General features: G+C 39.9%; 1 protein-coding gene across 2 annotated transcripts in view; it reads left to right on the plus strand.

Moving 5' to 3' along the window:
• SHLD2 (shieldin complex subunit 2) overlaps positions 1-12,909 on the plus strand; it is an 86,977-nt gene that overhangs the window by 33,241 nt on the left and 40,827 nt on the right. The window lies entirely within an intron of this gene.

Here is a 12,909-nt window from a genome sequence, read left to right on the forward strand (position 1 = left end):
TCTTTGCTTTAGCTGCTAATACATCAACAGCTGCTGTCATTGTTCTAGCTCTTATTCTGCAGTGTTAGATTTAGGCCCGTTGTTACATAACTATTGGAATATCATATTTAGTTTGAAGATTGTGAAAGAAAAGCCTGAATTACCAAACAAAAAGGTTTGATTATTATGGAAGTAATGTACATTCATTACTCATTACAATCAAACTTTTAAAATATAGAAATTAAAAAATTATCCTTAATGTTGCTTCTCAATGTTTTTTATCCTAGGATTTTGAGAAACATATTTAAAACAATATAGGAACACTCTGTAACCACGCCTAGTTAAACGCACACACACCAGTACGTTCCCACCTCCTCATGAGGGTAAGCACAACCCTGAATTTGGTGTTTCATTCTCAGGCCCACTTTAAAACTCAGTGCATCGATATCGTAAGTTATATATACTTCAAATGGGTCCTTCATTTAAAGTTATGTTTGTTAGATGTATCCACGTCAACATATATCTCTTGGTCATTTACTTTTGCTTCCAGATAGTAGACTTTGAATATTCCATGATTTATGGAATAAATAAATCATGCACTTTTAGCTTTAAATGTTTTGCTTATAAAGTCTTCCATGATTACTCTTGTACATATTTTTTTGTGTACATATGTTCAAGAGTTCTCCAGGGCAGAAACTTGTAAGTGGAATGGTGTGGTGTTTGCATCCTCAGCTTTCCCAAATTGGTTTTTCAAAGTAGCCCACTGGCTTACTGTTCTAAAAGCAGTTAAGAGTTCCCTAATACAGAACATTCTTAGACTGCTTATATCTCTTCCCAGTCCTGTGGGAATGAAACAATATTTCTTAACAAGCACAACAAAAACAGAAGACATATTACAGGATATTTAAAACATGTACAAAGGCAGAGTGGTTTATGCAGTGAACCTCTGTGTGTTCTTTTGCCTGCCTGAGCAGTTATCAACATGGCTCATCGTGTTTCCTCTGTGTCCTCACTCCCTCTCCCCTCCCAGTGTTCCAAAGAGATTTGAGATGTCACACCATTTTATCTGCAGATACTCTTATGCATCTCCAGCATATAACTCTTTCATACATAGTTTCACTAACATTATCTCACTAAAATATAACAGTCTCATGATGTTATAAAACATCAAAGTTTCAGTTTCTCCAGTTGTCTTATATGTTTGCATATGTGTCTTCAAGTCAGAATCTAAATAAGGTCTATATATTGTAGTTGGTTTCACTCTACAGAGTCCCTCCCCTCCCTTGTAACATCTACCTTGAGATGTTAGCAGCCATTAATGATCATTGCCTAGAAAATCCACTAATTTATTAGAAGTTGCAAAATGGTGCTATTCTATTGTTCCTTTTTTTCGATATTAGCAGAATATTTCTATAAAGGGAGCTATCCTCTCGTCAAATTGTTGGTCATCTTGAATACTGTTAGTAAAGAAAGAATAAATTTTCTTTCATTCACCAACTTTTAAAACACTTACTTAGTCACCTGGTATCCTCGAAGGGGATCATTGAGTGAGTTTGTGTAGTTATCTGATGAACTCATGGGTTTAAACAGGTTTCATGCGTTCTAATCCACACAGTAATCACTCTCGCCGATGCTCAGATTGCCCAACTCTGACCAGTGGGAGCCTCTTGAAGTTGACTCCTGAGTTCTGTTAACACAATCCTAGTAGTCTTTGATAGTTTTCTTGCTTTCAAGATATTTTAGGTTCATTTTGTATATTTTCTACCAGAACTACAATCAGCCATTTCTCAAGGGAATCCTGGCCACATAGCCACCCTCTGCCTAGTACATTCTAAAATTCCTGTCTCTCAGAAGGAAAGCAGGCGTTCATTGTAACATTTACAGGGGTGGTTTAGGACACTGAGCTGATCCTACCAAGGAATGGTGTGAACTCACCTGAAATAACTCCACAGGTGCGAGCCAAGGGTCTACCTTGCAAGCAGGCCTTTTTATTTTATTTTGTTGTTGACATACAGGTGTCCCCCATTTCCCCACCCCTTTTTACCCCCCTCCACCCAGCCCACCAAGGCCTACATCACATTGTCTGTGCCCTTGGGTATAAGCCGACCTGCTCTGTTAACCCTTTTCTGCACAGATGCCTGTTGGACTTCTGTGGCAATGAGGAGTAAGCAGAAAGTCGGGTAAGGAGTCAGGAGGTCAGAGGCTGTGATGGAGACGTACATGTGGTAGTCATCAGCTATGGAAGAGATTAGAGCCCTGAGGCTGAATGAAATCACCTGGGGAGTAAGTACAGAGGGAGATCCAAGTACTGGGCCCTTGAGCAAGAAATTGAGGTGAGGAGCTGGTGAGGGAATATGAAGTAGAGTGAGAATCCAGAGGATGCACTATCCCTAAAGCCAAATCAAAGAGTGTTTCAAGAAGGAAGGAGTGATCAGCAGTGTCAGATGCCGCTGGCAGGCGAGTGGGCTGAATGAAGTGCAGAGCTGACTGGTGGCAATGTGGAGGGGGTATTGGAGACCTTGACGTATGCTGTTTCAGTGGAGCGGCCTGGACCAAAGCTTGAGTGGAGTGGGTTTAAGAGAATAGGAGCAGAGGGAGAATAGAGAATTTTTCTTTCAAGGAATTTCACTGTAGAGATGTGTAGAAAAGTGGTGCAACAGGCGGAAGGGTATAGGAGGTGAGGAATAACAGCAGGAGAAAAACAACAGCATCTTTTTGTGTGGATGGAGTTGCTTCCGTACAGAGAGAAGTCAGTGATGTAGAGAGAAGGGGAGATGTTTTGGAGCCTGAGTAGGAAAGAGGGACTAAGATCTGATGTCTCAGTGAAGAAGAGATGGCCCCAAATAGAAGCGTGGGCAACTCACCCGTCGTAATAGGACCTGTGCGTTAATCAAAAGCCCTTGACCACACCATGCTCTCCCATAACCACTTCTGCACATGCTGTTTCTGGTTAATGCTCCCTCCACCGTGCTTGCCTTCCACAGTGGCGTTCTTCCCCAGTGTGCTGTCTCTACCGGTCATAGCTTGGAGTATCTATTCCATTACTTGGAAGCGTTCATGGTTTTGCTCTCCTTTCTGTTCTTTTAAAACCAGGCTGACTGTTTCCTCAGGTCAAGAACTTATCTTTTTCCCCCTGTAGCACTGTTTAAAATGTTTTCAGGAAACTCCAGAATAGATCTATTTAATATATACTTTTTGAAAATCAGTTATTGTCAAGTAAATAGTGGTATGATTATTTTTTATCTCAGTAAATATGATGCTCATATCAGGTGCCACAGCTAATGAAGAAAGCTTAAATTATGAGTTTCTTTATCTGTATACTACAAAATGGTGATTCTTAATCTTTATATTTGTATTTTAGAAAAGTTTTAAAAAAGATAGAAGCAATTAATGACTGTGCCAACAAATTGGAGTGAAGATAGGTAATATTTTTGAAGAGAGCCTCAGTTTTTTATTTCCTCTGAACCCTTATGGTTTGAGCCTTCTGTTTTGGTCTTCGAAACCGAGTTTACAGTTGAATGTAGGAGACCTTAAATTTACTGAAATAATCTATATAGTAAAGAAAACAGGAAATTTAAAGGGGACTATAATAATAAACAAATTCCTTTTCCCCCTTCTCTACTAACTTGTTGTTTAAATGGTGCAAATTTAGCCTGGCCAGGTGTGGCTCAGCCGTTGAGCGTCGACCTAGGATCCAGGCGATCGGGGTTCGATTCCCGGTCAGGGCACATGCCCGGGTTGCAGGCTTGATCAGTGACTCTCTCATCATTGATGTTTCTGTCTCTCCCTCTCCCCCTCCTTTCCTCTCTCTGAAATCAATAAAGATCTATTAAAAACAAATAAATAAATAAATAAATGGTGCAAATTTATATAACACAAGAAATGAGCATACATGTTAGAATACTTAGCTTTATTTTCCTTAAAAAGAGTATCTTTTAATCGTATCTAATTCAATTTATTATTTTCTTTTCATTATTTCTCTTTTTTCTTTTCAGTTTACTTTTAATTTTATTTGTATTGGTTTCAGTATACAGCTTAGCAGTTAGACAATCATATATGTTACATAATATTTCCCTCGATGTTTCCAGTACCCACCTAGCACCATACGTAGTTATTACAATACTATTGACTGTATTCCCTATGCTGTACTTTACATCCCCGTGACTATTCTGAAACTACCAATTTGTGCTTCTTAATCCCTTCCTCTCTTTGACCCAGTCTCCCAACCTTGCTCCCCCCTGGCAACCACCAGTCTATTCTCTGTGTCTATGAGTCAGTTTCAATTTTGTTTGTTTATTTTGTTCTTTGGATTCCACATATAAATGAAATCATATGGTGTCTTTATCTGACTGACTTATTTCACTGAGCATAATACCCTCTAGGTCCATCCGTGGTGTTGGAAGTGGTAAGATTTCCTTCCTTTTTTTTGTTTGTTAATTCTCACCTGATGGTATTTTTTCCATTGATTATTAGAGAGAGTGGAGGGAGGGAGGGAGAGAGAAACATCAATGTGAGAGAGATACATCGATTGGTCGCCTCCAGCATGCACCCAATCAGGGCTGGGAATTGAACCTGCAACCCAGGTATATGTCCTTGACTGGAATCACGGGAATCAAACACATGACCTGTTCACAGGCCGATGCTCTAACCACTAAGCCACACGTGCCAGGGCTGATTTCTTTCTTTTTTTATGGGTGAGTAATTATTTCATTGTATATTGTACCACAGCGTTCTTATTCACTTGTTTATTGATGGGAAGTAGGGTTGCTTCCATACCTTGGCTATTGTAAATAATGCTGCAGTGAACATAGGAGTGCATATATAGAGTGGGGCAAAAGTAGGTTTACCGTTGTGACTACGCAAAACAGAGTTTATTCTTGTATTATTATTTATTAATTACTGTTATTTTCCATATGAACAACTGTAAACCTACTTTTGCCCCATCCTGTATTCTCTCTAATTAGTGTTTGGGTTTCTTCAGATAAATCCCCAGAAGTAGAATCGCTGGTTCATAAGGCAGCTCCATTTTTAATTTTTTGAGGAAACTTCATACTGTTTTCCATAGTGGTTGTACCAGTCTGCATTCCCACCCATAGTGCCCAAGAGTTCCCTTTTCTCCACATCTTCGCTAACACTTGTCATTTGTGAATTTATTGATAGCCATTCTGACAGGTGTGAGATGATATCTCATTGTGGTTTTAATTTGCATTTCTCTTGATGATTAGTGATGATAAACATCTTTTCATATGTCTGTTGGCCATTGAATGTCCTTTTTGGAAAAGTGCTTCTTTATGTTCTCTGCCCATTTTTTAATTGTTTTTTTTGGTTTGTTTTTTGATGTTGAGTAGTATGAGTTCTTTATAAATTTTGGACATTAACCCTTTATCAGATATATCATTGGCAAATATATTCTCCCATTCAGTGTGTTGTCTTTTGTTTTGTGGATGGTTTCCTTTGCTGTGCAAAACGTTTATAGTTTGATGTAGTCCTATGTAGTTCTTCTGTTTCCCTTCCCCATGGAGATATATCATAAAAAATATTACTCAGAGCCCAGCTGGTGTGGCTCTGTGGTTGAGTGTTGACCTATGAACCAGGAGGTCACAGTTCTATTCCCGGTTGGGGCACATGCCCGGGTTACAGACTTCATCCCTGGTAGGGGGTGGGCAGGAGGCAGCTGATCAATGACTCCATCATCATTGATGTTTCTATCTCCCTCCCTTCCTCTCTCTAAAATCAATAAAAACCTATTTATAAAAAAATATTGCTAAGAGAAATGTCAGATTTTACTGCCTATGCTTTCTTCTAGGATTTTTATGGTTTCAAGTCTTACATTTAAGTCTTTAATCCATTTTGAATTTATTCTTCTATATGGTGTAAGAGGGTGGTCTAGTTTCATTTTTTTACATGTGTCTCTCCAATTTTCCCAGCACCATTTATTGAATAGATCACCTTTACCTCATTTTATGTTCTTCCTTGCTTTGTCAAATATTAATTTCACCAAATAGGTGAGGGCTTATTTCTGGGCTCTCTATTCTGTTCCGTTGATCTATATGTCACTTTTTATGCCAGTACCATGCTGTTATGATTACTATTGCCTTGTAGTATAGTTTGATAACAGGGTAGCATGATTCCTCCAACTTTGTTCTTTTTTCTCAGGGTTTTTTGTGGTTCCATATAAATTTTTGGCTTATTTGTTCTAGTTCTGTGACATATGCCATTGATATTTTTTAAATATCTTTTTAAAAAATCCTCACCTGAGGATATGTTTTTATTGATTTTTAGAGAGAGGGAGAGGGACAGAGAGAGAAAGAAGTGGGGGGGGGAGAAAGGAACATCGGTCTATTGCTTCCCAAATGCGCCCCATCTAGGGATCAAACCTACATCCTACATATGTGTCCTGGCCAGGAATCGAACCTGAAACCTTTGGTGTATGGGACTATGGCCCAACCAGTAGAGCCACCATTGGTATTTTGATTCGAATTGCTTTGAATCTATAGATTGCTTTGGGTAGTATGGACATTTTAATGTTAATTCTTCCTATCCATGAACATAGTATATGCTCCCATTTATTTGTATTTTTTTTGATTTCTTTATTCAGTGTCATAATTTTCTGAGTACAAGTCTTTCACTTCCTTGGTTAAATTTATTCCCTGGTATTTTATATTTTATTTTATTTTATTTTATTATTTTAATTTATTTTTTGCTATTGTAAGGGTTTTTTGCTTAGTTTCCCTTTCTGTTAGTTCATTGTTGGTGTATAGATATGCATCCGAGTTCTGGACATTTATTTTGTATACTGCCACTTTACCTAATTCATTTATCAGTTTTAGTAACTTTTTGGTGGAATCTTTAGAGTTCTCTATATGCAATATTGTGTCATCTGCAAATAATGACATTTTCCTTCTTCCATTCCAATTTGGATGACCTTTATTTCTTCTTCTTGTCTGACTGCCATGGTTAGGACTTCCAGCACCGTGTTGAGTAAGAGTGGTGAAAGCAGACATCCCTGTCTTGTTCCTGATTTTAATGGAAACACTTTTAGTTTTTGCCTGTTGAGTATGATGTTGGCTGTGGGTTTGTCATATATGGCCTTTAATATGTTGTAGTATGTTTCCTCTTCCCACTTTGCTGAGAGTTTTTATCTACATGGGTGCTGGATTTTATCAAATGCTTTTTCTGCACCTATTGATATGATCATACAATTTTTAACCTTCATTTTGTTTATGTGGTATGTCCCATTAATTGATTTGCTGATATTGTACCAACCTTGCATCCCAGGAATATATCCCACTTGATCATGGTGTATGATTTTTTTAATGTGCTGCAGGATTAAGTTTGCTAATATATATATTTAAAATTTTTATGGATTGATTTTAGAGAGAGAGAGAGAAAAACATTGATTTATTGTTCCACTTATTTATGCATTCATTGGTTGATTCTTGTATGTGCCCTGACTGCAGATTGAACCTGCAACCTTGGTGTATTGGGACGACACTCTAACCAACTGAGATACTCTGCTAGGACCATCAGTCTGTTTAGATTTTCTCTTTCTTCTTGATTCAGTCTTGGAAGATTGTATGTTTCTAGGAATTTATTTTTTTCAGATTGTCTAATTTGTTGGCATAAAGTTATTTGTAATATTTTCTTACAATCCTTTGTATTTCTGTAGTGTCAGTTGTTACTTGTCCTCTTTCGTTTATGATTTTATTTTTTTGGATCCTCTCTTTTCTTTTTTTTCTTTTCTTTTTCTAATTTATCTTTATTGTTGAAAGTATTACAAATTTCTCCTTTTCCCCCACATTTATCCCCTCCATTTTGCACTCTCCCCTCAGGCCTTCACCACACTGTTGTCTGTGTCTGTGGGTTATGCATATATGCATTTAAGCTCTTAGGTTAGTCTCTGCCCACCCACCAATCCCTGTCTTCCCTCTGAGATTTGTTAGTCTGTTCCATGCTTCTATGTCTCTGGATCTATTTTGTTCATCAGTTTATTATGTTTTTTAGATTTCACATGTGAGTAAGATCATGTGATACTTGTTTTTCTTTGACTGGCTTATTTCACTTAGCATAATACTTTCCAGGTCCTATCATGCTGTCTCAAAGGCTAAGGGACCTTTCATTTTTACAGCTGCTTAGTATTTCATGATGTAAATGTCCAAAAAGATGCCTGATATGATTTCAACCTTCTTGAACTTGTAGAGACTTGTTTTGTGTCCTAACGTGTGGTCTATGTTTGAGAATGTCCCGTGTGTACTTGAGGAGAATGCATATTCTGCAGCTTTGGGGGGAAATGTTGATCGTTCCATTAAAGTCCTCCAGAAGTTTTTTGTTTGTTGTTGGTGTTTTGTTTTGTTTTGTTTTTAGCCTGTGAGTCTTTTTTTCTGAGGTGGGTCTCTTGTAGACAGCATATATTTGGGTCATGTTTTCTTATCCATTCAGCTACCTTATGTCCTTTGTTTGGAGCATTTATATTTAAGGTTGTTATTGATAGGTCCTTATCTATTCCCATTATATTTCTTTATGCCTATGTTTCTCATTCTTTCTATTTCAGCTTCTTATTACAGCAGTCCCTTTAACAGTTCTTGCAATGCTGGTTTGGTAGTGATAAACCCCTTTAGCCTTTTTTTGTTTGGAAAGCTCTTTATTCCACAATCTATTTTGAATGATAGCCTTGCTGGATAGAGTAGTATGGTTTCAGATTCTTGTTTTGCATTACCTTGAATACTTCATGCCATTCTCTTCTGGCCTGTAGAGTTTCTGATGAGAAAACAAAAACGCCATTTTAGGTAACAGCTTGCTTTTCTCTGGCTTCCTTTAAGATTCTCTCTCTGTCTAGAATTTTTGGCATTTTAATTATGATGTGTCTGGGTGTGGGCCTCTTTAGGTTCTTCTTACATGGGACTCTCTGTGCATCCTGAACTTGTGTGACTTTTTCCTTGACCAAGTTAGGGAAGTTTTCTGCCCTTGTTTCTTCAAACAGGTTCTCTAACCCTTGCTTACTTTCTACATCTTCTGGAAGTCCTATGATGCGAATATTGTTTCATGTTGTCTCACAGCTCCCTTAAACTGTCCTCGTTTTTTATTTTATTTTATTTTACTTTATCTTATTTTTTTATTGATTTCAGAGAGAGGAAGGGAGAGGGGGAGAGAGATAGAAACATCAATGATGAGATAGAGTCATTGATGGGCTGCCTCCTGTACGCCCTCTGCTGGGGATGGATCCTGAAGCCTGGGCATGTGCCCTGACCTGGAATCGAACTTCAGTCTCCTGGATCATAGGTCGATGCTCAACCACTGAGCCATGCTGTCCAGGCTGTCCTCTTGTTTTTTAATTGTTTTTTTCCTTTTGGTTGTTCTCTGATTGAGTGATTTTTTTCCTGCTGTCTTCTATTTCACTGATCTGATTCTCAGCTTCTTCTAATTGGCTGTTTATTCCTTCCAATGTTTATTTTTTAATTTTTTTTATTTCTACTATGTTATTCTTAATTTCCTTCATAGTTTCCATTTCTTTTCTCATGCTGTTGAGCATCCTTATGGTCAGTATTCTCTGAACTCTGTCTGATAGATTGCTTATTTTTATTTCACTTAGTTCTTTTGGAGAATCTTTTGTTCTTTCATTTGGGGCTTGTTTTTTTGTCTCCTTATTTTCACTTCCTGTTTGGATTTGTTTCTGTGTATTAGGTAGATCTGCTAAGATTCCCAATCTTTTGGATGGTCTCTGGTGCAGGCCAATGTCAGACACAATTTGTGACTGGCCTTGACTACCCTGTTTGAAGTTTTGTGCACTCCACATCTTGTGGTGCCCTCTGCTGGGGCTGGGTGTGTTTGGACATGACCAAGATGTGCACCATGGTCTGCTTTTCCAAGCCCTGGGTCCAGAAGCAAATCAGGCAAAGACTCAAAGCACCCAGAGGCTGTTATTCAGTCTCTTAATGAGCCTCACGCTGTAGAAACTCCACAGGGTGGGGCGAGACGTTTTCCAACAGAGTGGAGCAATTGCTTCCCCCCCAGGCAAAAGCTACTTGGAAGTTAAATGTCTGCCTAAGAAAGAGGTCCTCTTATGTATGGGAGAATGACTCAGTATAGGAATCCAAATGGCTGCCCTTTGATCTCTTATTTCCCCAGCCAGCACCCTTGGGTTCTCCTTACATAGCTCTACCCCACTCTGCCCTCCCTCCACCAGAGCCCAAGGTGAATGGCTGCACCCAAAACTTTATGTGGTGGCCCTTTAAGACGGTGCCTGCAATTCTAGCTGTCTCTCCTTGGCAGACAGAAACCTTGCTGCTTTCACAGCCAGATGTTATGTGGGCAACTTTCTCAGTTCTGGTGCTCTGGGCTGAGGAGCCCAGCTTGGGTTTAGACCCCAAAGTTCTCAGTGGGAACCCCTACAGCTGAGCTATCCCTCTGGACCTTCAACTGCTGCTTGTGGGAGCCCAGCCAGCCCACGTTCCTCCACACTTCCTACCAGTCCCTATGTGATCTCCACTTTTCCCTCTTGGTTATGAGGGTGCTTTCCAGCTCATCTGCAGTTGCAGTTGATTACTCAGGATGGTTTTCCTATATTTTAATTGTAATTCCACTTTCATCTTGGGAGAGTATCAGTGTAGCTTCCACTCAATCCACTGCAATCTTGGAATCTCTCTTTTTTTTCCTTGATGAGTCTGGTTAAAGATTTGTCAACCTTGTTTATCTTTTCAAAGAGTGAGCTCTTGGTTTCATTGATCTTTTGTATTGCTTTTTAGTCTCTATGTCATTTATTTATGCTGTAATCTTTATTATTTCCTTTGTTCTACTCACTTGGGTTTTCTTTGTTGTTCTTTTCTAGTTCATTTGGGTATGAGATTAGATTATATATTTGGTACTTTTCTTGCTTCTTGAGGTAGATCTGTATTGCTATGATTTTTCCTCTTAGGACTGCTTTTGCTGTGTCCCCTAGATTTTTGATTCTAGAGTGTTCATTGTCATTTGACTCAAGGTAACTTCTGATTTCTTCCTTGATCTCATTGTTTATCCATTTGTTGTTTAGTAACATGTTATTTAGCCTCCATGTGTTTGTGTTTCTTCCCTTTTTTTTTGTAATTGATTTCTAGTTTCATACAATTGTGGTCAGAGAAGATGCTTGATATGATTTCAGTCTTCTTAAACTTACTGAGAGTCATTTTGTGTTCTAACATGCAGCCTGTCCTAGAAAATGTTCCATGTGTACTTCAAAAGAATGTATGTGTGCTGCATAATTCACCAGGTAGAGGCAAGTGGTGTTTACCAGATTGATACATATTCAAACTTGGCACCAGTACTGGGCTTGAGGCCACTCAGCCACAGTCTCAGGGTACACCAAGGTCAGCTGCCACCCACCAGTGCCTGTGGACCTTTTGGTGGGGCAGCGCCTCAGTGATTCATTAGGGTGAGGCCAGCAGTTTTCATCAAGATCAAACAGACCAAGGTTTGGCTGTGTGAAGGGAGGGCTCGGCACAGGAATTGTGGCCCTAGTCTGGTGTGTGAGGGAATGATGGCCCTGCCGAAGAACCACACAACTCATTTTTTCCCAGAGTTTGCCCAACCTCCTGGTGAATCTTCTATCAGGAGTAGGGGGGGATGACACTAGGTTGGCCGCAGCCTGCTGAAACTATTGCAGCCTCAGCAGGGCGGGGCCCAACAGGAGTTGGGAGGGGAGGGTGAAACTCTGGTTCTCCTGGTGGGGCTAGTGGATCTCCCTTGGGGGGATAAGGTGCCACTTTTCTGGCCCATGGAGTGGGCTGTCACCACTTGAGACCCTCTCCCCGCACTGAAGCACACTGTGGGGGGAGGAGAATTGTTTTTTTCCCCAGAGCAACACAAGTCCTTTTCTGATCCTCCCCGAGTTTGCCCTCAAGATCCTACCGAGAAAGTCTACAGCACAGGCCCAGGCAGCAGGTCCCTCTGCATGGTGTGAGCTCAGCTGGAGAGGGCAACAGGGGGCTGGAGGGTGGGGCTTGTGCAGTGTCATCGCCCCCCGCCCTGTAGATGCAGTTTGGAGGAGTGTGCTTGACCCAGGAAAGATGGTGTCTGTGGGCAGGGTAGGAGAGAGACTCAGCACAGGGACCCTGGTGGCTGTCTCTTCAGCTCCTTCCCCGAGCCACACATCTCAGTCTGTCTTCACAGGACTCCAGTTCACTCCAAGCCACCTTCCCTCCAACAGGGTGGAGGGTGAGTGGCTTCCAGCAAGATTTTATGCACTGGCCCTTTAAGAGAGCACCTGGGTTTCTAGCTGACTCTAGTCTTTCCCTGGTGGACAGAATTCCTGCTGATTTTCACATCCAGATGTTATGTGGGTGCCTGTTCTGGCTCTGTTGCTTCTGGCTGGGGAGCCTTACCTGGGATTGAGACTCCATATTACTCAGGGGGAGACTTTGCAGCTGAGATATCCCTGTGGATCCTCAGTGGCTGCCTGTGGGTGTGGGGCCAGCCCTTTCCACCCCTCCTCCTAGGCTCCATGTGGCTTTTTCTTTGAACCCTTGGTTATAAGACTTCTGTTCAGCTAGTCTTCAGTTGGTCATTCAGGTTGACTGTTCTGTATTTTAGTTGTAATTCTAGTTCAGGCCAGTGGAGGTGTGTATAACTGCCACCTACTGCACCACCATCTTCTTCCTCTCTCTAATTTAATTTACTAGAGCCTTACATGAATATTTTTCTGGATATTTTTATTTGCCTTCATGATTTCTTGTATATTTATGAGTTTTGTAATTAAATGGAGTACCAATATAAATCACTTCTATTAATTGTGTTTTTGATGAGTAATTTAATTATATTTGCTTTTGGTATATTATTAAGTTAATAGCAAGATATAAAAATCTAACAAAATATTCAATTTATCTATCTATCTATCTATCTATCTATCTACTTATTTATTTATTTAAAACATGTCTTTATTGATTTCAGAGAGTGGGAGAG

The sequence above is a fragment of the Miniopterus natalensis genome, chromosome 14 (genome assembly GCF_054644295.1).
Source record: "Miniopterus natalensis isolate mMinNat1 chromosome 14, mMinNat1.hap1, whole genome shotgun sequence".
Classification (NCBI taxonomy): domain Eukaryota; kingdom Metazoa; phylum Chordata; class Mammalia; order Chiroptera; family Miniopteridae; genus Miniopterus; species Miniopterus natalensis.